The 25,077-nt window shown below is 38.3% G+C and overlaps 1 long non-coding RNA gene across 1 annotated transcript in view; it reads right to left on the reverse strand.

Moving 5' to 3' along the window:
- Positions 1 to 25,077, reverse strand: part of LOC148158035 (uncharacterized) — a 44,703-nt gene that overhangs the window by 19,236 nt on the left and 390 nt on the right. The window lies entirely within an intron of this gene.

Here is a 25,077-nt window from a genome sequence, read left to right on the forward strand (position 1 = left end):
ATGACTGAGGTAACGAGCAGCCATCAGTGGAGATACGGAACATGCTGGGGAACTAATTCAGTTTAAATTGGCTTTGTAGGAGCAAGAGCACACAATAAACCTGCAGAGCATTGGCCATTTAAAACTGGACCAGGACAATCCTGCTATACAACCTCCAGCCACGATGTTGCTACACTTGCCACAGAGCTCCAGTTCTGTTAGAAAAAAGGTCAAATAAAGTCCGCTGATGGTATTAAAATTAAATGGAAGCAGAGAGAGTTTCTTTGGTTTTGAATTCAATGCAAGATGAAACGAGAAGCTAATGGGCACAAGTATGATTTGTACAAAAGCAAGACAAACTGCACATCTTCTCTGGAAATTTGCAAAATTAGCACCACATGACACACGGGTGTAGCTGTGGATTAAAAACAAAACAAATAAATAAAAATCCTTTGATCTTTCATCAACAAGTCACATTTTTCAAGTTAGACTGCGTGCTGATGATTGCATTAGCAACTCTTCAAATTTTACAAAGTGAGACGGCGTGCTATTTATGACTGAAGACGTAAAACCAATAACACATCAGTGAAAAGTGTTTAAGTATTAAAACATCCAATCAAAGCAACGTAAATAACGTCACAGTGTGAGCCATTCAAACATTTGATAATTGGGCGTTTAAGCTGACGTAACAAGATAAAAACAAAGGGAGGACAAAAGCAACGTAATAAACACAAATCTGTTAAGTGTGGAGTTGACAACTGAAGAGGGGAGCAGAGGTGTGAATGTGATTAGAGGTAGAAACACATCAAATTATGCAAAATTCTTCAGCACTGTGACATTTGCAAGATGAAGATAACATTCTTACAGAGCTAAATGCCCAGTTTAAAAATGCAGATGTCAGATAGCCCCCCCTCCCCTCCTATTTCTCGCCATTCCCTCTTCTCCTCCACTCTTGATCTCTCCACTTTGATTTATTCATTTTCTATGTTGGCGAGCCAGACGGGACAATGGCGTCTTTCATAACTGAGGCAGTGTTCCCACTACCAGCACCCTGCTGCCCCCCCGAGTCCCTCATCCGCCAGGCCGATCTGACGTGACCTGGTCATGAGGGACTGGTCCTACATCAGAAGGGAACACAGAGGAATATACACGATATATTTCCAATGGATTACCGAGTATGTTGGCAAATCGACATCACAACTGATCTAAATATGTGCTGTAAGGGGCACTTTCAGTTGTGGTAAAACAGGCATAAAAAAAAAACTAAACTAAGTAATTCTCAAAAGTTTACATTGAAAATCATTAATTATTATTATTATTATTTTTTTTTTTACAAAACCGATGGTTTCTGTTGCTTTAAAGTCTTATATGTGAGTTTGGTACAACATCAGATTAAACAGTCACTGTGGGAGGAAAACATGGAATATGAAAAGAAGGACAAGCGTTGGAGGAACTGAATGAGATGAGGGGAGTGAAGGCGCATGAGATGGGTGGGGAGAGTGGGGACCAGGGGTCATTTTTGCCTCCCCCTGCTCTTGCTCTCCGAGGTGCATGCATGGTGGTTGACTGCAGAGTTAAGATTCATGGTCAGAAAGAGAGCCTTTCTGTTCTCCAGACTCCCCCCTCTGCTAATGCAATTCAAAAAATTAGTATAATTATGCTCCATATTGCAGATTGAGGAGGCAATGTGGCCCATGGGACGTAGACGGGGAGGGTGAGCCAGTGTGGGTATTTGCTGACGGGAATAAGTAATTTATCGGGTACTTTTGCCATTTATGCAAGTGCATTCTTGCATTTATGACATTAAGTCTAATCGAATAAAGGGGTCCTGGAATGCTGCATCGCTCTCAAAATGAGATTCTGCTAATGTGAAAATGACTCCTCCTTCCTCCGTCCCTGTGGCCTTCATACTAACCGCAAGCGTTTGTTTGCAACCACAGAACAACCTGTCTGAGCCACAGAGTTGATGCATCTTCTGCATTGTCCCTCAGTGTTCAATCCCCAATGTCGTCTTGACATTTGCTGCAACAGATGTGAGGACTTTCACATGGACAGGCTCGATAAATGAGAGATTCTCCAATCTCTTATACAGAATGGAAGAAAAATGATACAAGAGGGCAAAATTTTAGTGTTTATGCTGGATAATCAGATTTTTTTAAAACTCTTTAAAACTGTTATTAGTTGCTGGGTGAAGGTCTGAAATAATGATCATTCTAATATAAAACTGTAAGTTTGCTTCCGATACACATTAGCTGATAGCTTATACACTAAACACAAGGCAAACCATGAAAAAAATACTTCAAATTAAACATTAATTAAATTAATAATGGGTAAAATGACAACATATTGCAAAAATATTGTGATATATATAAGTATTACATAACATATTTATTCTAGCCACAACCAAATCATATGTTTTCATTGTGCTTTACCACACTGCGAACTCCATGGTTTTGGAGTTTTATTCTACATTTATGAATGCAACAAGAAGCCAGAAGGGAAATGGATTTTGTTGCTGCACCTAAAGGTCAGTATTTCAAACTTATACGTGATATAATAATGTCCAGATTTACAGGAAATGATGATGATGATGATGATTTTGTGAACGTAACAATATGACCCTGAAGCAAACTTCAGGAAGATCTCTTCTTCCTCAAGCCGTCCCATCAGGCCCCACCCTGCAGAAACGGAGGAACCAGTGGGAAGGCGGAAGAACATCATTTGATCCCTGCTCCAGAGAGCGCTGGCCTACACATCGTGTATATCCTGTTTGGAAGAGCAACCGTTTGAAACTCATCTCGCAGGTCCCAACGGCATCATCAAAGACGGATACGAAACAAGAGCGGAGAAGAGGAAGAATCCGGAAACCGGCGACTGCTTTTCATGATCAGAGATGCAGAATTCATAATCAAGACACTCAAGAACAAAGTTTTTGAAGAAGATGAAAAGCTTCATTTTAAATAAATATCATCACTTAAAAAAAAGCTGAAAGTAAATAAATAAAGGGAAGTTCTCAGGAGCCACAAAGCTCAGATCCTCCCACTTTGGTCATATATTTTCAGCTGTATTTTTTGTGGAAAACTGGGTCAAGTAACAGTTGATGCATAGATTCTGCCTGATTTTTTTTTTTTTATTATTATATGCATTTTCTGTGACAAAACTTATTACAAAGAACTAAAATAAACTGACAGTCTAAGAGGCGATTAGACTAACAGGCAGAGCAAGTGCCTTAAAAATGGGAGACTAATTGAATTCAGATGGCATGATAAAAGGCCACCAAAAAAAAATTACATGGACAAATTAGATTACTGCCTGAAACTGCTAAATTTGAAAAGGTTTGGCAACAAACAGAGAGATAAATAAAACAAAGACGAACAGATTGAAGTTTAATTAAAATCTGCAACATTTTTTCTTTTCTTTTTTACAAAAGGGTGAAAAATGCTTAATGTATAAAAGTATTAAAAAAAGGCCTTGTGAATTACATTTAAAATAATTTCAAAAAATATCATAAAAGGTTTTTTTTTTTTTTTTTTTTTTTTTTTACAATAATCATTAAGTCCTGCTAATAGTCTCACCAAAATACATTTGAGTATAGTTTAACTGCTTGGCCCTGAAAAAGTGGTCTGAAGGAATATTTTCACTTGAGATTTGTGGCAGTGTAGAGTCATAAAAATTTTTGTGACCGAAATAAAAAGAAAAGACTGTCAAAGTTGCCGAGACACATAATGTTGACTGTAAATCAGTCGCGGAGAGGAGGGATGTGGCTCCCTGAGGAAGCAATTAGCTGTTTTGGACCAGTTGCTAATAAAACACTTGGGTTACAAGCTACCCAAAGCCCATGCAGGCCGGGGGCACCCGCCGTACACTTTGTGACTTTATACATGTGTGTGTGTGTGTGTGTGTGTGCATGTGTGTGTGTGTGTGTGTGTGTGTGTACTGGAGTCTAACAGGTAGACAGGGAGAGCCACTGGCAGCAACTGGTCAAGACTGAGATGCTTTTACAGCAACCTTCAAGGATTGCTTTTAAAATCGTCAACTGTTTAGCCCTTTTTAAACCCTCATAAACAGGAAAGTGTCTTGTGTGGCTTATAATTATTTTCTGTTCATCCGAACGTCAACACAAACACTTATAATCAGTCACAGAGGCTTTGGCATAACTTTATTGTGAATATTCTATATATATATATATATATATATATATATATATATATATATATATATATATATATATATATATATAGAATATTCACAATAAAGTTATAGGGCATAGGGCATAATTATTAGCAACAGACTGAGATCTTCCCACAATGGAAAATGTTAGGTATAACATAATAATATTCAATTAGTCAATCTTCCTATATTTCATTTTACAATATAGGACTACATGAATCCAATTTCTTTTACTCAAAGGCAGATTTTATATTATTTTGCCTTGTCTTTTATACATCTAACAATTTAGAGAGATATGTCTCTGTTTAGTGTCATATTTATTACATTTTATAGAAAATGATAGGAGTGCAGTAAAATGTAAAAACAATGATTTGTGACTTTGGATTTTTTTTTTATACCTCCACTGAATAATAAAGGTTGGATTTTCTACTTTTTTCAATATGACAACATTCTATAACAATAAATCATTAATTTGTCTCAAGGGTTTGTAAACATATTTACCAGTTTTTCTAATTAGCGTGGATAACTCCTCTGACTGGCAAGAGCCAGGATGATGTACATTACTTTCACTCACAAACCTACATTTGGCAAAAATAACATCCCAAAAGTGAAAAATCAGAAAGCATGTGTAATAACTGTGATGTATAAGATACACTTTGGAGGCTCCAATGAACTGCAAGCAAATTATTTTTACCTAAAGTTGTGTTTATAATTTTACAAGCCCTAACAATAATCTAATTAATGAATGAAGAAACTAAATTCACATTCTGAAAAGTGTGTTTGGGAATATTCATAGCTGTTTACACCTGTTTTACATATTCTTGAAAGGGTAAAACTTCAATAATATGTGGATGTTGTTTGTTCTGTTTCGTTTTCATGTTTTCTGATGTCATAAATCAGTATTTTTTTTGTATGTGCCACCATCACAAACCACATTATAGTTAAAAATCAACAGTTTAATGTTCATTATGGGGAAATGACCTGGCCTTCATAGAGAATGCGAGTCAATGTACTGAAATGTATTTCAAGAACATTCAGAGAAAATCAGAAAATCAGCTTCTTCTGTAGTTGGGAAGCTTTTGACATCAGTATGGAGGAGTCAGGAAAATGACAACTTACACACACCAAAAAAAACAAAAAAAAAACTTTTTTGTGACAAAGCATAACATTAGATCTGAACTCAGGCCGTAGACATAACAAACCCCCAAAAATGTCAACAAAGCACGACATGCCTTCTCATACTTTCTCCTTATAAAAGATATGGGTTCAAAAGACAATAAAAGTATGAAAAAAAGTCAAAGAGGAAAGCAGACAGAGATGCACATTAATAAACTGTATTAAGGAGCCACTTCTCTGCAAGTTCAATGCCCAGAGGAGCGTTCCTTGTTAATAGCCCTGTCACACCAGATGAAGAATTTCCCTATACACATAGATGTTTATAGGAACCTACATCTGATAAGGGGTTTTGCCTCATTTTGTGGCAAACACTGACTTTAAGCATTTGCATAGCTAGTAATAAGTCTTTTACATTGCTTTATAGACTTAAGTCTACATGTTGACTATGCCACTCCGAAATTCTGAGTGCTTTTCAAGCCAATCAGAGATGGACTTGATGATTTGTCTTGACCCAGCTGCACTATCCAATTTCACTTGAGTTTAAGGCTTACGGCTACAAACTGATTTCCAGACAGCCTCGGGACGTTCTGTAAGCATGAATTCATCAGTTACTGAGACATTGAGGTTTTAAAGCAGCAAAGTAGCCACAGACCATCCATCCATTCTCTGAAAACAAAGTTGCAAGGCGGTCTCATGATTATCTTCAGTGGTCTTTGGGAGAGAGGTGATTTATACCCCTGGACAGGTCTCATAGGCAGACAGGACAAACATCTAGGCATGCACAGACTCACACCTAACAACAATTTAGAGAAACCAATTAACCTGACAGTCATGTTATTGGACTGTGGGAAGAAGCCAGAGTACCCAGAGATAATCCATGCATACACATGGAGAACATGCAGAAAGACCCCGGGCTGCAAGGCAACAGTGCTACCAACCGTTCCATTGTGCAGCAGTCACGCTGCAACCACTAATGGTTGGTTGTGTTTTACCTATAGCTGAGCAAACACTTGCCTTTTTTTCTTTTTTTAAAGAGTGTGTTCCCAACAGTTTTAGAGATTTTTGGGGGTGTTTATCAGCAACAATGAGAGAGGCCTTTCTGTTCTTTTTTGTCAGAAGGGCTTCCTTATTGTTGAATCATAAACCCTGAGCTTAACTGAAGCCATAGAGGTCTGCAGTGCTTTAGATGTTGTTCTGGGATAAAGTAGTTTTAAGACGCCCCAGATGAGTTCTTGATCCTCTCGAAGTGATTTTGATTGGCCAGACATTCCTGGTAAGGTTTGTCATGGTTCTATGTTGTCTGTGTTAGTGGCTTTCTAACACTTTCTAGACTGTTACCTATTGTTACATTTATTTTTTAAAAAATAAAATAAAAAGAGGAAGAAAAAGTTTACTTTGGATCATACGATGTGTTGCATTTGAGATATTTTAGCCTACTTCATTCTGTTTGTCAGGTTCACCTCAACCCTCCTGTGATCTTAAGAGACAGGACCATTGAGACCCCACAATTTTTTACCCTGGTCTGGCGGGATCACACTGACCCCATGTGCACTCCTACAAGTTTTCTTCTTCTGTGGTTTCAGAAATTTACGGTTTGATGGGACAACCTCCCCGGTTCCCTACTGTCCGACTGTGGCATTTGCCGAGCTCCTCCTGAGCATCGCTGTGGGTCTGGCAGTGATCATTCCTTGGTGCTGCTTGGATAATCAAACTCACATTTCTAACAAACATAATTGATCACTGACTATGATTATAAACTCAGGACTTGGCGATGTTCATGTTATGACGGTGTGTTTGCATCTTTGGTGTGCAGATGGTGGATTGTTTGCTTAAAACGTTTCACCAGATAATTTGCTGGGTGGGATTTGATGTGCATAGCAGCCATTTTGCTAAGTCAAACTTTAAATAATACCAGGTATTCAGGACGATTATCATAATATTAACTAGAAAATTCACTCTCAGAAGCCTTAGACCACAGAGAACGCGATGTGTCTTCAAAGAAAAACATTTAAACAGAAAAGAGAGAAAAATACAAAGCAACATTAAGATTGAAAATGTATATGTTGATAAAAAAAATAATAGATTAGTGATACAAACAATACAGATAAAATGAGTAAACAAATAAAGCAATAGAAAAATATATGTTTTAAGTTATATCAAAATGAAAAAAAATGTAATGAGATTTTATATGAAAGAAATATTTTTTAGCTAAATATCTGAAAATGTAAGAAAACGTATCTCTCCATCATCACATTTTCTTAAAGATAACTGTGTATCATAGGGCATTAAACAGTATTTTGACATATTTATTTGTTTATGCTTCCATAACACTTGCAAAAAATCTTCCCCAGCCTCTCTCCGTTTGTCTTAAACCATCAAGAGCTACTTTTAAAGACTGCAGTCTATTTCTGACTGCACTGATCTGGCAGTCAGAAACCAATGGTGTGGAAGGTGTGTGAATAAATAGAGCTATTAGTAAAATTAAATTAGGTGTTTGACATCTCATGGAAAGTCTCAGTGGTAAATTCAAGTGATTACTGACAAACATGAAGCGGTTGGACGCATGGACTAAATGCAATTAGCTTCACAGAGCTCACAAAGGGAATTACAAAATCAAATCTGATTCTAACCAGGCCAGACTCAGCGCAATGTAACTTTGGGACCTTCCAGGAATAGTGTATAAATGAAAAAAACAAGTAGAAATTAAAAGGACTGGGGGCTCATGAGGACAAGGACATCTGAGAAGAATTTTTTGGTTTCCACATCTGATGTCGATTTAAAATGTATTTTTATTTATTTATTTATTTTCTGTTTGGCAGAATCGTTGAGTGACATGCTGGTGCTGATGAACTGCAGGCAATTACATTATTTGTTTGCAGTTGTTTAGACAGCACAACTCTATCTTCAGCGGCCGCTCGCTTCCAGTGCTGTGTATAATTCGACTAATAGTTCCATCCTGTAACAAAGTGGGGATGTGTTTGCATCTCTCAGCCGAAGTGTGAAACCATTTGTAGTGAGAAAACATGTATGTGTGTTTTATTGTGTGCAGAAACCGAGGTGTGTCTGTGGAGCAGATTTTCACACACTGTGTGGTCTTGCCTCAAGAGGTGAGGAGAAGAGCCTCACCCTTTGTAAACAGAAACGGAGAAAGGACTGGAAACAGTGGAAGTACAACTTTTTTTTTTTCCAGGGGAATGACTCAGTGTAAAGTAGAAAAGAGCAAGATATCACAGAATCTTTCTCAGTTTTACGAGACCTGTGGGAGCCAATGACAGGACAGAGACTCCCAAAGAAGGTGGGCTTGTGGGGATAGCTGAGTCGGCAAAGATGAGCAAGCTGGAAACTCCTTTGCTTAACAGTCAGATGATTTCAGAAGAAAAACAGGGAAACAATGTGAGATGTGAAGTTAGGAGTGTCAGAGAAAGGGGAAGACCCAAAGACCCCCGAGAGCATGTGGGAATGGATGGGGAAACTATATAGGGAATTCATCTGCATCTTTGTATGTTTTTTAATCAGCAGATTAGATCAGATCCACCACACCAATCATTTCCCCAGACCCATATATGTACACACTTCAATTTTTCTTCAAGCAAACAGCTATTACTCAAATAAATATTTTTAATTTGTCGTAGCATGATACCAACCCCAAAATATATGTTTTATGTGTCATGGTTAATGTATGAAGATCATCATCCATTATACCCCTTATTTTCTTTACTGAATAATAATTGATGAATGCTTTTTCAGTAGGAGATGATGCAGCTACAATAAAATTTATTTGAAGGCTTTTTTATACATCTGTCCTAATAAGTGAAGAAGCTCAGTCAGTTCTCATATTAAAGCATATTTGTTACACATGCTTATTTATTTCACCTCCCAAGAAAGCTCTATGAAAGAAAATAAGCTCTCTTTAGATAATATTGCTGCGCACAACAGGAGAGCACTGAAACTCCTGCGTCTTACCGAAGCTGCCTGTTTGAAACACTTATCTCACTTTAGTTGGTAAAGGAGTCTGCCAGAGAAAAATGACCTGATCATGTCGTAGAACAGCTAATCTTCATACTGTACATCGTGGTTCTGCACGAGACACAGATGAGAGTCTATTTACACCGAGTTAAAATCCTTGTTTTGGGGTTAAACAGGAACCTTTCAGGTTTACATATCACAACTAGATTATCGATTCACAAAAATAAAATAAAGAACATGCAATTCACATAGTACGTTTAGATTTTTTTTACATAAATCTAAATTGATTTCTGCTTTTACCTTTTTATATATCCTTAGTCCACTCCTTCTAATTAGCTTCAGTCGCTATAAATCTACTTTTTTTTTTTACTTTTTTTTTTCTGCAGTTGTTAAAACTAAAGAAAAATTATATTCTTGGCAGCGGCTGCACATGCTCTGGTCCGCGCACGTCTGATTGAAAAAACACCTCCAACAGCAGCAGCCTAATTGTTTGGCAGGCAGACGGGCAGCCGGTGCAGAGAAACTGTAATATTCATTAAACACAAGAAAAGGCATAAAAAGCAGACAGGCAAAATGTCTGCTTTGCTGTTTACCATTTAAGAAGCATTGTTAGGAGTTATATAACACATAGTTACTTGCTAAAGAGGGATGAGGTGTAGAAAATATTAAAGCTGAAGAGAAAAAAATAGGTTAGGTTGCTTTTCCAAGAAATGATGCATGCAACAAGTCAGATTGCCAAATTTTAAGTGATATCCCTGTGACTGGTGAGCCTCGGTGTTTCGGAGCTGAAGCTGTACTGTAATGCAAATGTGGAGCTTTGCATCCTATTTTGCATTCAAAACTTCCCAGTTTGCTGTGACAGCTGGACGACGTATGTGTGTTACGGGCAAGAAAAAGAGAGTGATGGCTTTGAATAAGCAAATAAGTTCAGTTTACCTCTTTACATTTTCCATATTACCTGGGCCTTTTTTCAATGCAAAGTGGCCCAATTGGAGTGATGCTTATCACGTTACTGTAGCCGCTGTAAAAATAGGGAAATGAACGGTGCGAACATGACAGTTAACTGGCACCGGTGAGGATGGTTTACTTCCTCATTCTCCCGGAGTTCAGTTTGGTTGTTTGCATGCTTTCCTTTCTCACATGAAACTTAAAAGTGGAAGGTGTCAAAAAGAATTTGGGAAACCTTCACATCAATTATACAGTTTTGTGATGACCACTTTATCCTACCACCCTCGAAAACAGACTAAATATAGTTTTTTTTTTTTGCCTTGTTTGTGCTGTTTTCTAAACATAAAATCCTTACAGAGCCCATCCATCCGCTCCTAAACTAACCCCCTCCTCGCCTTAGCTGTATCCCAGGGAGGTGAAATCCAAACCGGAGTGCAGAGAGCCCTCTCAACTCCTCAACCTCTCAACACATCCTCAGCACTACCCTTTGAAAATAAACCACACCGGCAAGCCCCTCCCCCCTTCCCCACCTCGTTTCATGCTCTCGCCTCATATGTGAGCACACATGCCGCACACTCCACTGGGAGCTCTTTGGAGACTTTCCTAGCTGCAGTTCCAGGAAGCAGATGTGAGAATGGCGGCAATCAGGCGTGATGCTTCTCAAGGCAATATGCAGACCATAACTCTCACTGCGTAGACATGGAAGTGAGATGAGAAATGTTGCATCTCGAGGCCGTTGCCCAGAATCGGTTAACATGATACAGCTCCGAGCAAAGGGCAGCAGCATCTGGTTTCATTTTGTCAAACTTCAGAAATATGGGCTGGACATATTTACAGGGCTTCAACAAATTCCTATTGACAAATGGATTGATGTAGATGACGGTAAATGACAATGACGGGCTGGTAATTGGTCACAAGAAAAAAAAAAAAAAAGAGAGCCTTAAACAATAACTTCCACACACCCACGAGTAAGCAGAGGGTCGATGAAACATTCAGGGATTTGATATAAACCAGTGACAAGCTTTTGCAGCTTCCCACACTCTAAAACACAAGGAGACGTAGCTCCAGATGGCCGAAAGTCTGCATTTTTTTTAAACATCCACCTTCTAATGATGATTGCTCTCCCACAGAAACTATTATCCGAGCAGCTAAGACACCCAGAATGATCCAGAATGTGTTGTTTATTCAATATCACATGAACCAGAGTGACAGATAAGACGGTGAATAATAACCAGGAGCACTGCATGAAGAAATGGAGCAATGCTTTTCCCCTGTGGTGTGGGAGGGAGCAGTACGCCTGCAGGGTGTGTGAGATGGCGCCATGATGGATCTGATATCATGTCACTAAACTCGAAACTATACATCTTTGCAGTGACTGTTTTTGATTTTGGTCATACGAGCAGATGCCGAGGGCAGCGTCAGAAAGGGGTCCATGGATGTAACTTATTTGTTTCACTCTGAACAACTTTATATTGTTTCTATAATATATGTGCAGAACAAAGAGAGCTGGCACTCCTGTATGTTGAGCTGGTTGAGTTGTTTGCTGCTGAGAACAGAGAAATGACATGCTTTGTACAGGACTGCATTATATATAGATCATATTTATGCACAATCCTCCACTAAATATTGCATACATCAGCTAACTGATAAAAATAGCAATGAATCACAAATAGACTTATTGTTCACACATGAACTAGCTTTTATTTTTAGTTTCTTTTTGAGTGATTCGTCAATCAGTTGGATTTTTTCAAATATATATTTTTTTTAATAGAAGGTGATATTTTGTTTAACACTTCTATTAAATATACAATGTCATGATTTATATTTCATTCAAAAAATAATTTCCATATAAATGTTGTGAATAGAAAATGTTTTTCAGGGTCGCAAGGCAGATTTTCCAAAGTACAACACGAGGCTTCACACTAGAGCAGCACATGATCCTCAAGCGACAAACAAAGCAGACTAAAAAAAAAAAAACTACACATTTAATTTAAATAAGAAGAAAAACAAACATACAGGTGCTGGTCATAAAATTAGAATATTGTGATAAAGTTCATTATTTTCCATAATGTCATGATAAAAATTAAATTGTCATATATTTTAGATTCATTGCACACCAACTGAAATATTTCAGGTCTTTTATTGTTTTAATTTTGATGATTTTGGCAAACAGCTCATGAAAACCCAAAATCCCTGTCTCAAAAAATTAGAATATTATGAAAAGGTTCTCTGAACGAGCAATAAAAATAATCATCTGAATCAACAAAGTAACTCTAAACACCTGAAAAAGATTCCTGAGGCCTTTAAAAACTCCCAGCCTGGTTCATTACTCAAAACCGCAATCATGGGTCAGATTGCTGACCTGACTGCTGTCCAGAAGGCCATCACTGACATCCTCAAGCAAGAGGGTGAGAAACAGAAAGAAATTTCTGAACGAATCGGCTGTTTGCAGAGTGTTATATCAAGGCACCTCAGTGGGAAGTCAGTAGGAAGGAAAAAGTGTGGCAGAAAACGCTGCACAACGAGAAGAGGTGACCGGACCTTGAGGAAGATTGTGGAGAAGGGCCGATTCCAGACCAAATTAAATTTTCATCTCCATAAAACTTTTCAGCAGATGGAAGCATGAAGTGCTCCAAAATCTTCTGATAGCTGCTGCATTGATCCTGCCCTTGGTAAAACCCAGTGGACCAACACCAGCAGCTGACATGGCACCCAGACCATCACTGACTGTGGGTACTTGACACTGGACTTCTGGCATTTTGGCATTTCCTTCTCCCCAGTCTTCCTCCAGAGTCTGGCACTTTGATTTCCAAATGACATGCAAAGTTTGCTTTCATCCGAAAAAAGTACTTTGGACCACTGAACAACAGTGGTCCAAAGTGCTGCTTCTCTGTAGCCCAGGTCAGGCGCTTCTGCCGCTGTTTCTGGTTCAAAAGTGGCTTGACCTTTGACCTGGGGAATGCGGCACCTGTAGCCCATTTCCTGCACACGCCTGTGCACAGTGGCTCTGGATGTTTCTACTCCAGACTCAGTCCGCTGCTTCCCCCAAGGTCTGGAATCGGCCCTTCTCCACAATCTTCCTCAGGGTCCGGTCACCTCTTCTCGTTGTGTAGCGTTTTCTGCCACACTTTTTCCTTCCTACTGACTTCCCACTGAGGTGCCTTGATATAACACTCTGCAAACAGCTGATTCGTTCAGAAATTTCTTTCCGTTTCTCACCCTCTTGCTTGAGGATGTCAGTGATGGCCTTCTGGACAACAGTCAGGTCAGCAATCTGACCCATGATTGCGGTTTTGAGTAATGAACCAGGCTGGGAGTTTTTAAAGGCCTCAGGAATCTTTTTCAGGTGTTTAGAGTCACTTTGTTGATTCAGATGATTATTTTTATTGATCGTTCAGAGAACCTTTTCATGATATTCTAATTTTTTGAGACAGGGATTTTGGGTTTTCAAGAGCTGTTTGCCAAAATCATCAAAATTAAAACAATAAAAGACCTGAAATATTTCAGTTGGTGTGCAATGAATCTAAAATATATGACAATTTAATTTTTATCATGACATTATGGAAAATAATGAACTTTATCACAATATTCTAATTTTATGACCAGCACCTGTAAATGCTCTCAAATGGTATTTATCTCATTGCTGTAAACGTTCTCTCTCTCTCTCTCTCTCTTTCTCTCTCTGGCGAAGCAAATTTATTTGCTCTGAAAGAGACGTGTGTGTGTATTTGCATGTTTCCCTGACAACAAGAACATGTTTGCAGGAAATTGGAGCAAATTGAAACTATGTTATTGATTCTATATTGATGTAGAACGGGTAGTATTTGCATTCTGTGTTTGATACCATCAAAGCTTAAAATAAAATACATGGGCAATAAAGAATAGGGAAAAGTTGTGTGATGCTAAAAAATAGAGTTTAAGTTTCAACTAAGCCTATGTTAAGTTTTGTAGCTCAAAAGATAAAGACAAAAAGATGGCAATTTGTGCAGAGAAAAACAACTTTTTTTAGTAGGAGTGAGCACCGGCTTTTTCACAAGATCAAATGTTGAGAGATATTTGTTAACCACCAGTATTTTTGTAAAACACAACAACAATGAGTGTAGAAGAAAGTCTCACTTTTCCACGTTCGGTCAGTCCACTCATGCAGTAATGTAGCTGTATAAATGATAACCTTTTTGCACAATTTAAGCTTTATAATTCAGTCAACAGTTAGTTTTCGCAAAATGTCATTTGGGCCCAAATATTCACTTCAGTATGCTAGATCAGTAGCTGAAGGAAATTGACAAAACTGATCAACTGTATAATCTACCATTCACTTTATTCAGTTACTGATGAGACCAAAGGATTTGTCATCATTAATAAATGTTTTGTAGTGAAAGAGAACACATTCACTGAAAATCTTTCCCATACAAAAAAAAAAAAAAAAAAAAAAAAAGCTATGGCGAGACCTGTGTGTTGTTAGCCTGGTTAAAACCAGCCCCCTGTACAGAGGGCCTGGTCCTAAGATATTGAGAAATGATTGCTTCCTGGAGGTGTGAGTCTGTTAAAGTTTTAAATGTTTTCCCGTGACATATGTAATGTGCCAGTTCGGTGCTATGAAGTTTACCGGAAATTGCTATAGAGAACCGTGCTCCACTGCGAAGAGAGAACTGCTGAGCCAAATTAGGTGGCTGCTAATGCTAATTCAATGTTTTGAGGTGGCCAACACAGACTGAACGGCTTCAATCACTTCCTCCGCTGCCATTACTGAAAATATATATGTTCTGTTTTAGACTTTGATTCTAAAACAGAGCAGAAAATTAACGTCATCGTTCAAATCTCCTTCTGCTGATTTGCCTGGTAGAAGATCTACTGGAGGAATTGAAGTAAATCAGACACCGCGCAGTAAACCAGTGAACATTGCATTTTGTCAAATGATATCTTGCTGCATTTGGTCGTATCCTTATTTCATCCAAAAACAGCATAATATTCAGAGACAATTTTTAAGTGCTCCCATCCAGAAAAACTCATTTTTAGTGTTACAAAAAACACGCTTTAACATCACTTAAGTTTTTTTAAACATAGAAATGATTCACACTTTGAAAATATTGTTTCTATTTCATTTTCTGGTTTTAAAATAGATCATTTCTCTTTATAAATAACAATTTTAACAAATGAAACTAGTAATTTTATACCATCTCTACCTGTTCGTGAAATATGATTCAAACATTTTCATAGAGACAGAATAAGAGAGGCTATTATTAACTTGGTTGAAGAGTATCAACACATCAACACAGCAGGATGGGTACATACAGGTAAAGGAGGGAGGTATTTGTATCATTACCATTCCCAAAGACACTGACCGTTATTTAATGTAATTTAATAATGTGAATAGTTAAAAGGATGTCATTCCCTAACAGCTCACACCTTTCAAGTGCTGTGAACAGTTTTATTTTCAGACTACAAGCAAACATTTTTAATTTTGGGACGTGACAGCATGGCAAAAAGATGTTGGTCTAATTTTCTGTCTTCTCATCATTTCCTCAGTATGTTTAGAATTACTCATTACGAGACGAAGATTTAGTTGGACAAATTTTGTGTGACTACAGATTTGCAGAAAGGATAGCTTAACAAATAAATAAGTTTATGTGGATGTTATAAAACTTTGATCCAACCATAGTATGTTCCCTGCAGGGATGAAGGTTAGACATGCGATCCCATTCAGCAAGCAGAAACACTGGCCAGTACGACTTCCTCTCCTTTCTCTCATTCCTTTCTCGATCCCCTACCACCTAGCACTACAAAGCCGGATGAGGGTCATCTTACAAATGTCCCCCATTGTGATGCAGAAATCCAGCATTTTGGCAGCATCCTGATCTGTTAAGGTCTTCACTTCGCAAAGCTGACAGGACCTTCCTCCGCTTTCTGCAGTCGTTCCTCATCCTTGCTGCTCGCAACGAATTTAGAGAATAAAGCAACAAAGGCGTGCCTTAGAAATATAGGTAGAACCAATTTTAGTGTTCGAAGGGTTTATTTTTGTGTTGCTAATTATCTGCCAACATTCTCCCACTGTTTGAATGATTCTTGTTAAACACGCTTGTATGAGTGGGCAGTATTTCCACTGAGGCAGCCCTTCTGACACGTGCATATTGCTGTATTCCCGCGATGTGGGTGTAAACAGTATTTGTGTTTCGACATGGCGCAGAGTTTGTGTGCATATGCTGGTCGAGGCACGGGTTTCGCCGAGGATGTGTGTGCATGTGTCAGAGCGTATCTTGTGCAGGGGGATGAAAAAAAGGGAGGCACAGCTCTGCAGCCTGATATTCTGGGAACAGCAGGGTGGCGTTGTTGACCCACCTGCTCCCTTCTCTCTTCAGCTGGATCTAGTTGAATTTCAGCAGCTGCATCCCCTCACAAAGCACCTCTTTGTAATCTTCCCAAGGCGTACAAATACAACTGCAACCAGGAGAGGAGCGGGGAAGAGGAGGGGAGATGGGCAGTTGAGACAGAGAGGAAAAAAAGGGCGGCAACTGTTTTTCATGGCGTGTACCAGTGTCATCGTAAATAAAGTGCGAATTAATGTACAGTAGCAGGTACTGATATAAAGGAAGCAAAGCTTTGATGCAGAATGACTAAGTACCAAATAAAACTGAGCTGTCCACACAAACTGTCACACTATGTGTTTCTAAGTCTGAACATGGAGATTAATCCAAAAACTAGTAAAAGAGGAACAGGAGAGAACCTGCTCTACAAAAAACTAGTTGCAGAGCAGAAAAAGCAGTCAGTTTGTTTCCCATTAACAACATTTTCCTCTGGCACGCTCGCTTATAATGGACCTCACGCCTCTGGAATATGCAGTGTCACATGAATGCCATTTTGCACTTTAGACAACACACAAGCAAGAGTCTCCAGGGTTATTCTACTCTCCTTACCCCAAAACACACCTCAGGCAACTCTTACCCAGAATTTGCATCGGCAAACAAAATAACGTTTCCTTCCCTTTTGACAGTAACTGCAGGAGTTGTTACTGGGAGGCCAGTTTTAAAGGACTCGTTTTGCATCTATGGATGTGTGATAGATGATTTGCTCCCTCAGAGATTTCTTCTGTTGTTGTTTTGGTTAGACACACTAAAAATATTTAGGCCATTAAATTATATGGTCTCATATAGAGCTTTTATAATCATTTTGACCACTCAGAGCAGATTCACATACCGACATGCAGATCAGTAGGCTACTTGGGATTGAGTGTACTGCCCAGTGGCACATCAACGTGTGAGAGGAAGAAGCTGAAATTGAACTGACAACCTTCTGATTACAAGACGACTACTCAGCCCACAGAGCCACAGTCGCCCCCTTAATTGTAAAATCAGACAAACATAGCCAGAAAAACTACAAAAAGCAGATGTCTAAGAACGATTTCAAAAGGCGACTCATTATGTGGCAATAAAAGGAATCGTAGGAACAGACGAAAAACAGTCTCTACTATCTATCACCTGGGAAAGGAGTACAAAACCATTTCTGAGGTGTTGGGACTCCAGTGAACCCCGCTGAATGCTTTTATTCATCCAGTGAATACATTCACTTTCCATTACTTGGAATGGTGGTGATCGAGGAATGGTGACTCCTGACCAAAAATAACACAAAGACCCATATGAGATTTGACAAAAGAACATCTTGGTCACATTCGAGATTTTTGGGAAATATTCTGGAGACTGATTGGACAGAAATGGGGCTTTTTGGAAGGCTTGGATCCCATTACATTTGAGACAAAACTACTCAATATTTAAGAAACACAACATCCTACCGACAGTCAAACATGATGGCGGTAGAGTGGTAATCTGGGGTTTCTATGCTGCTTTCGACTTGTAGTAATCGATGTAACCATAAACCATGCTCTTGCATAGGGGCATAAGAGGCAATGAAAAGAAAGTGGAAAGTCTATCATTCTTTTATTTTTGAGTGAATAAGGAAAACATAGTTTGTCACATAACTGAAAATGTTACGTACAAATTTCCTCTGAAGTCGTGTGGAAAAAGAAAACTGCACAGAAGGAGCTACACAGAAAACCAAAGGAAGGTAATTCAAGGTGAATGTGGTGAGTGGAATCAAATGCTGGTGATTTCCAGCTGCTATGTAATTTTATCAGCACACTGACAGTCGTCACAAATTACAAAAAGCTCTCGTTAGTTCACCAAAGGAGACAAATTACCCACAGTAACTCAACCTGGAGCAAGTATAGCGTTAATTATTTGGCAAGCATTTGTATTCTGTTTTTTTTATTATTTTTTTTATTACAGAACTAAATATAATCCAGAAGAACTGATTTCTTTTGGAAGTTATCTTATTCCCTAAAGTGATAAGGCTGAGTTGGAAAGCATTAATAAGAACTGCAGCCTAGAAACCCATGGTAACTCTGGAGGAGCTGCAGAGATCCACATCTTAAATTAGAGAATCTGTCGACACAATAGCTATTAATTGGGCCTCTGTAGAAGAGCGGCAAATAAAAAGCCATTGTTGATGAAAAGGCATAAGAAGTCCAACTTGCAGCTTACTACAAGTCATGTAGAGGTCACAACAAACATGTGGAAGAAAGTACTTTGCTGAGATGAAGCCAAATTAAACATTTCCATCTTCATGCAATCCTTATGTATGACTCAAAACTAAGAATGTGGGGAAGCTGGTCAGTGTTAATGAGAACATGGATGGAGCAAACTGCAGAATAAAAACAGTTGAGGCGGTGACTGGAGACTGGGACAGAGTCAGCTTTCAGCAGGACAACAGTCCTAAACCTGTGACCAGAGCCACAATGGAACTGACCAGGTCAAAACATATATGTACATGTATTAGATTATGGTTCTACGTACTCATTAAGTGGAACTTGATTGTAGTTTGTGCAAACATTTGAAGGCATGCACACTTTTTCCCACTTCACAATTACATACACGTTGGTTTATCACATAACAGTCCAATAAAATACTCTTAAAGTACAATTTTTGCAGGGAATTGTACTAAATAATCGTTACAACAAACAAAACAAGTTTCAGGAAATTCACTTTGTGGGCGAGTAAAAAGGTTAGATGAACCAGAATGAAGCAGGCGTGGTGTTAAACAGATGTGATTTGGGAAACACAGCAACACATAGCCATGAACGAAAGTCCCCACTCCATCCAAATACAGACATTAAACATTAACTCCACCTGCAGCATGGCTAAACCAAGATTCACTACAGAATATCACATTAAATGTTTCGCTACACACTTTTCTAGTCTTAAAATCAGGCTAACAGTTAGAAATAGTGAAGTGAGTGCAAACACAGTACCCTGCAACTTTAACCGGTGTAAACCGTTTGGAGTAGCTTCCTTTTTTCCCTGCCTAAGGCGAAATATGTCAGTGTGACAGTTGGTAGGGAAGCTGTGCAGAATGCCACTTGACTGGCATCCCTCGCCAGAATGTGGTGAATATAACTGTGAGTAAAAACAAGTAGACATAAAAGCAGCCTTCATAATAAACAAAAGGAAAAATGAAAGATTTTCTGCGTTCAGAAGCGATGTAACTAAATAACTACTTTTGACCAATCTTATAGGCGATCATTGCTTATTTAATCCCCCTGTTCCTTCAAAGTCATCGATGTTCATGATGAAGTTTCTTGCCTTGAAGCTAAAGCAAGCATGGACATTTTTTTCATATAAAATAAATCTGAGTAGCATTTTATATGAACAGCATGAAGTGCAAAAAGTAAACATACATAATATATAAAGTGAAGGGAGCTGTGGCATGTTATTGTGATTTTGAGTGTGTGACAAATGCAAAGTGTGCATAAATGTGACGTGTAAGGAAAAGGACATAATTTACTGATATCTTTACAAATAAAAAACGGGAACAATGTGGCATATGTTCATATGTATCCCCGCAGGATCAACATGGTGTAGAATCTGTTTTCACTTCGGTGACATCGCCAAGTCTTTTGGGGTGTGTCTCATTTACACACAGATACTAAATGTTTGCCTGGTCTCTTTGGCTCAGTGGAGTTTTATTGTTGTTGTGGCTTTTATTGCAGATAAATTTCTAAGTCTTGCCATCAATTTTCAAATGGATTTAGGTTTCATCTTTGATTGGGAAAACTCAACATATTGATTGTTTGAAACCTTTCCACAGCAGCTCTCATATGTCTTAGGTGCTTGTCTTGTTGGGAGGTGAAGCTTCACCCAAGTCTCCTGTGTTTTGCAACTTCCAATAGTTTCTTTCCCTCCAGAATTTTTCTCTACTTCTCTCATTCTCCGTACCTCAATAATTTGTAAGCTTCGGGCTTTTCCCTGGATATCATTACGACGCCTTTCACAGTTTTCAGTGCAGACCCTGGTGGGTGTTTAAAGGAGTAAATTCAGGAGTTGAAAGAATGTGCGCAAAAATTGTGTCAAAGATGAGGATTTATGAGCTTCTCATTGAATAACAACTTTTCATTCCATCATATACAAAATACACATTCCATGGGAAGAACTGTGTTGCTGAAGCATTTCATAATTAAAGACAAAGCTAATAAAACTGACGATCACAGACTGACTGTTCGTCCAGTTAGCAGCAGGTGTGCTAATGTGTTTTTGACTGCAGTCATTCCTTCAAAGGTTGCAGACTGGCTGGAGACAGACAGACTAAGTGGTGCTTATAAATATTGGCCCGGTACCCTGGAAGCCTAATTGGAGAATTTGATCCACCAAACCAAAAATCACTTTAATAGCATATAAATTATCCTGTAATATGTGAATAGCACCCAGGAGATTTGGGGTTTCATATTGCACTGATCTGCCTGCGTTATGTTCCCTTCTGCATATAGTCCTGTTTGTGCAAACTTCTACATGCACATTTTTTTTATTTTTATTTTGCTTTCATAAAGCAAAAGGAGATAAGTGTTTTGTGATTCTTTTTTTTGTCTGGACGCAATAAGGTAGACAAAATCTCTACTTTACAAGGTAAAGTTTCTAAAGCCAGATGAAGCCATTTAAATAATCTTGGTATTGCAGCTCGGCCTCCCGTTTCCCGTAAAGCCAAAGGGTGGGCTCGCTGTTTTTCTGCCTCTCCTTAGCCTTGTTCTAACTATTTGCATGGTTCAAACCATGTAGTTCATGGGAAAATTAAGGAGATGATTTAAGAAAATCAAAGATCAAAAACGTAGACAATGTGGGAAACTCCATAGACCACAAATTCTTTTCAAAACATGATGACAAGAGAAAAAAGGGCACAGTAAATCATATTTATATCATGTCGGGGGAAGAAAGAACCAGGCATTTCCACTCTTCACAAGTGATTAAAGACAAATATGTTTTATGATAATTGTCAGAAACTGTTCTGTTTACGACAATTATGAAACACACAAATCAATTTGTAAGAAAAATTCATGCCCATTCTTTACAAACAAGAGCTTTTACACCTAGTGAATAAATATCAGTAAAAAAATTATACAACTGTCACTATGTAGAACTTGCAATCAGGTTTTTACATTCTCCCTTTCTTACTTTATCTGCACGGTAAACTACAATTGGATCATAAAGTTGCTTGTACTGTTGTAGGAAAGCAGAAAAACAAACTTTGAAAATAAAATAAAAAAAACCTCTTAAGCTAAATTCAAACAGAAACAAACACGACTCAGACTGTTTTAGACCACTCAGCTGGATGTTTCTTTAATAAAACTGAATAAGAGAAACATCTTTGTGAAGAGCAGATTCTCTCCATATCCAACATACCATTTTTTTTTTCTATAAATATAAATACAAACATTTCTAAAAAAAAAGAAAAACTGTTGGTCATTTTAAATACTTTTAAAATCTAGATGTCTTTCTCATTTCCTAAAACAAAACAATCTAAAATAAATATATCTTATTCTGGGAAGGCTATGAAGAATTATGGGCCTAATTATACAAAAAGTACACAGATGTGCATCCACAGTGCAGCAGATGTTTTTTTTTTTTTTTGGTTAAAACATGATAAATGTGAATATAATAGTAATATGAGATAATCTTGTTCACATATGAAGAGTACATTGGAGCAGCATATTATATTGATCAAACATAAGTGGTTTATTCTCAGGACAATAACGTTTTAACATTATAACAGCTTTACTAAGTTCTGTGCATAAAGGAAATATAAACATTATCTGCAAATGTGCTTATTTGAGGACATTCCAACAAGAAACAGCCTATATTGATTATTTTAACGACAAACATAAAAAAAAACAGTTGATTTATCCTGTCATTGTAATAAAAACATCCTTGTATATCTTTGCTAATTCGACTGAACACAGCATACAGTCATCTGCAAAACCGCTGCCTCACAAAACAGTCATGTCGAAAAGAAAATGCACCAAATAATCTGGAAACACTTTGGGTGTTTTCATGCTCCTGACATTAAGATGGAAGAGTGACTGAGAGCCAAACACACCCAGAGATATTTTGAATAACAGTTACCATAAGGCTTTAAACACTCACCCATCCCTGCACCTTTCTTTCTTTCTTTACTAATAAGTTTGAATAAAACCTGTTGCCGATTCGGCGAAACCGTCATTATGGCATTTTAATGAATTTAGGGTACTGTGAGGTCAAATGTCGACAGGAGGTACTAACGCAGAGCAGCTGTCATGTGGGTTCGACTGTGATTAGAAGCAGTGCAGTCAAACATATCCAGATCTTTGGCCTCACCAGCCAGACAACCTGGTAAATGTATCTGTCTGTAAACCAAAACGGAAAAAAAAAAAAAAATCTGCTGTTTGGAGCTTAGAGAAGGAGTAGCTGAGAGGACGATCATGTGGACCAGTCACGGATAATATATGTGCAAACAGTCCTCTAATTATCTTCATCTACAAATGTAACCTGACCCTGTCCCCATATCTTGTCCTCTTCTAGGTAGCAAAATGTTGGATTATACGCTCTTCTCCTGTCTGGTACCCCAGCCTCCCAGTTATATTTACTGTAACTGTAAATTCTGCACTAATTACATTCTTCCTTAGTGTGTGAAACCAAAGATAGAAGTGGTCTGGTTGATGCGGCGCTGGGGTGAAGCATGGTTTGTCAGCAGCCCAGGAGTTCTGTCCACATGTGGTTGTGCAGTGGTTGCGATCGTCTGGGTGAGAAGGAGGGCATGCCACTCTCCACAGTTCGCCCAGTTTATGTCGACTCATCCGGAGAGATTATTTAACCAAATGAAGGCCTGCTGTTTGGGTTAAAGTTTAGCTAGGGAGACTCTGTGGCTGTGGAGACAGCTGTTATCCATGTGGGGAAATTGTATAGAATTTGTGACAGACATTTTGTGGCGCAGATTCCATGAACTGCACACGAAAATGTGAATTTCCACAACAGGTTTAGTCAACTCGTGACCAGATTTTATTTTTATTTTTCTCTTGCAAAACAATTCTGCTCTTTACATTCAAAGTAAGGTAAGGTAATTTTATTTACGTAGCACATTTTCAGGAACAAGGCATTCAAAAGTGCTTCGACGTATTCATACATGGTTATAATTTGCGACATTATAACCATAAACCTAATTGTATATTATTAGGATTTGATGTGATACACTAAGTTGGGCTTGAGTTGAAGAGAAGAATGACAAAATTTTGTTTTAACAAAAAAAAAAAAAACATCTGAAAAGTGTGACGTGTGTCTGTGTTTAGCCCCTTCTATTTAGATACCCCTTAATAAAGATCTAAAGCAACACATTTCCTTTAGACTTCACTTTAGAAGGTCTCAGAGGCTGGTTGGAGAACATTAGAGAACACACCACGTTAATCAGAGCAGCAGTCAAGAAGTCCATGATACGTTTTAGAGGAGCTATTTTGCATTTTCCAACTCAAGCCAGGTTGGAGACATGGAAAACAAGGGGAAGATGGTTCTCTGGTTTGCTGAAAGGTTTGATGAAATACACGTAGAATTTTTTTTCTTTCCCTTCACAATTTCACACCACTTTGTAATAATCTATCTCATAAAAACTTTTAAAATACACTGAGGTTTGTGCACGACGAATTGAACACATAGTAAGCTGCTGTTCAAATTTGAATCTAAACAGTGTGATATCGAGGCAGTGCAACTGCTCCACATACTTGCCAAGAGTTAAGAAATGTGCCTAACTGTATTAAAACACAGAAGCAGAGACCAAAGGGAGAAGGATTCCTGTGGGTGACTGCATAATTTAATTTAGTATGCACATTAGAAGCCAGGGAGTATAATTTACATGTGGGATAGAGGCGACTTGGGCCCATGGAGGAGAAGAGGGGCGAGCTAGTTGTAAAAATCTGAAAATCTTAACCGCGATTTTGAGATCCACATCAGGAGAAAAAGGAAAATGAAAACCTTCCCTAACTCTGAGGGACACATTAGGTTCATGCTCGGTTACCTCGTCTTCTTTTGCTCCTTCCTGTTCTAATTTGGAGCCCACATACCCTGGTTAGAGTTTCTCCCCACATTACAGGGAAGAAGGCCGGGTCTGGTGAAAACTGTCTTCTTTTCTCAGTCCCTTCCAGTCAGTTTCCAACCCCCCCCCATCCCAAAAAAGAAGAAGAAAAAAAAAACTCCCAAGTAACTCATTTAGTTTAGATACAGTTGGTTTTGCTGTCCCTCACAATTTATCTTCTTTTGGCAACCCATTTGACAAGATGAGTGGTAAACTAAAGCGATAAAGCTGCTGAGGATTTACCTTTCAACTTCATTTAGCTGCACTTCTTATCATAAATTTCTTGTACAACATTACAGCCGAAAGCACAGTTTCTATTTTGTTTGTGGAAATGACAAGAATCCAGTGCGATCCTTTCTATTCTACACGCTCATGTCATGTCTGTTGATGTTTGCATGTTTACACCATGTATACATGTATGCTCCTCATAGGACACATGCACTATGATGAGTAAGCACTTTTCCATGGATTAGATTGAAGCCAGAC

The sequence above is a fragment of the Poecilia mexicana genome, unplaced genomic scaffold (assembly GCF_051168715.1).
Source record: "Poecilia mexicana isolate PSO_F unplaced genomic scaffold, ASM5116871v1 scaffold_8, whole genome shotgun sequence".
Lineage (NCBI taxonomy): Eukaryota > Metazoa > Chordata > Actinopteri > Cyprinodontiformes > Poeciliidae > Poecilia > Poecilia mexicana.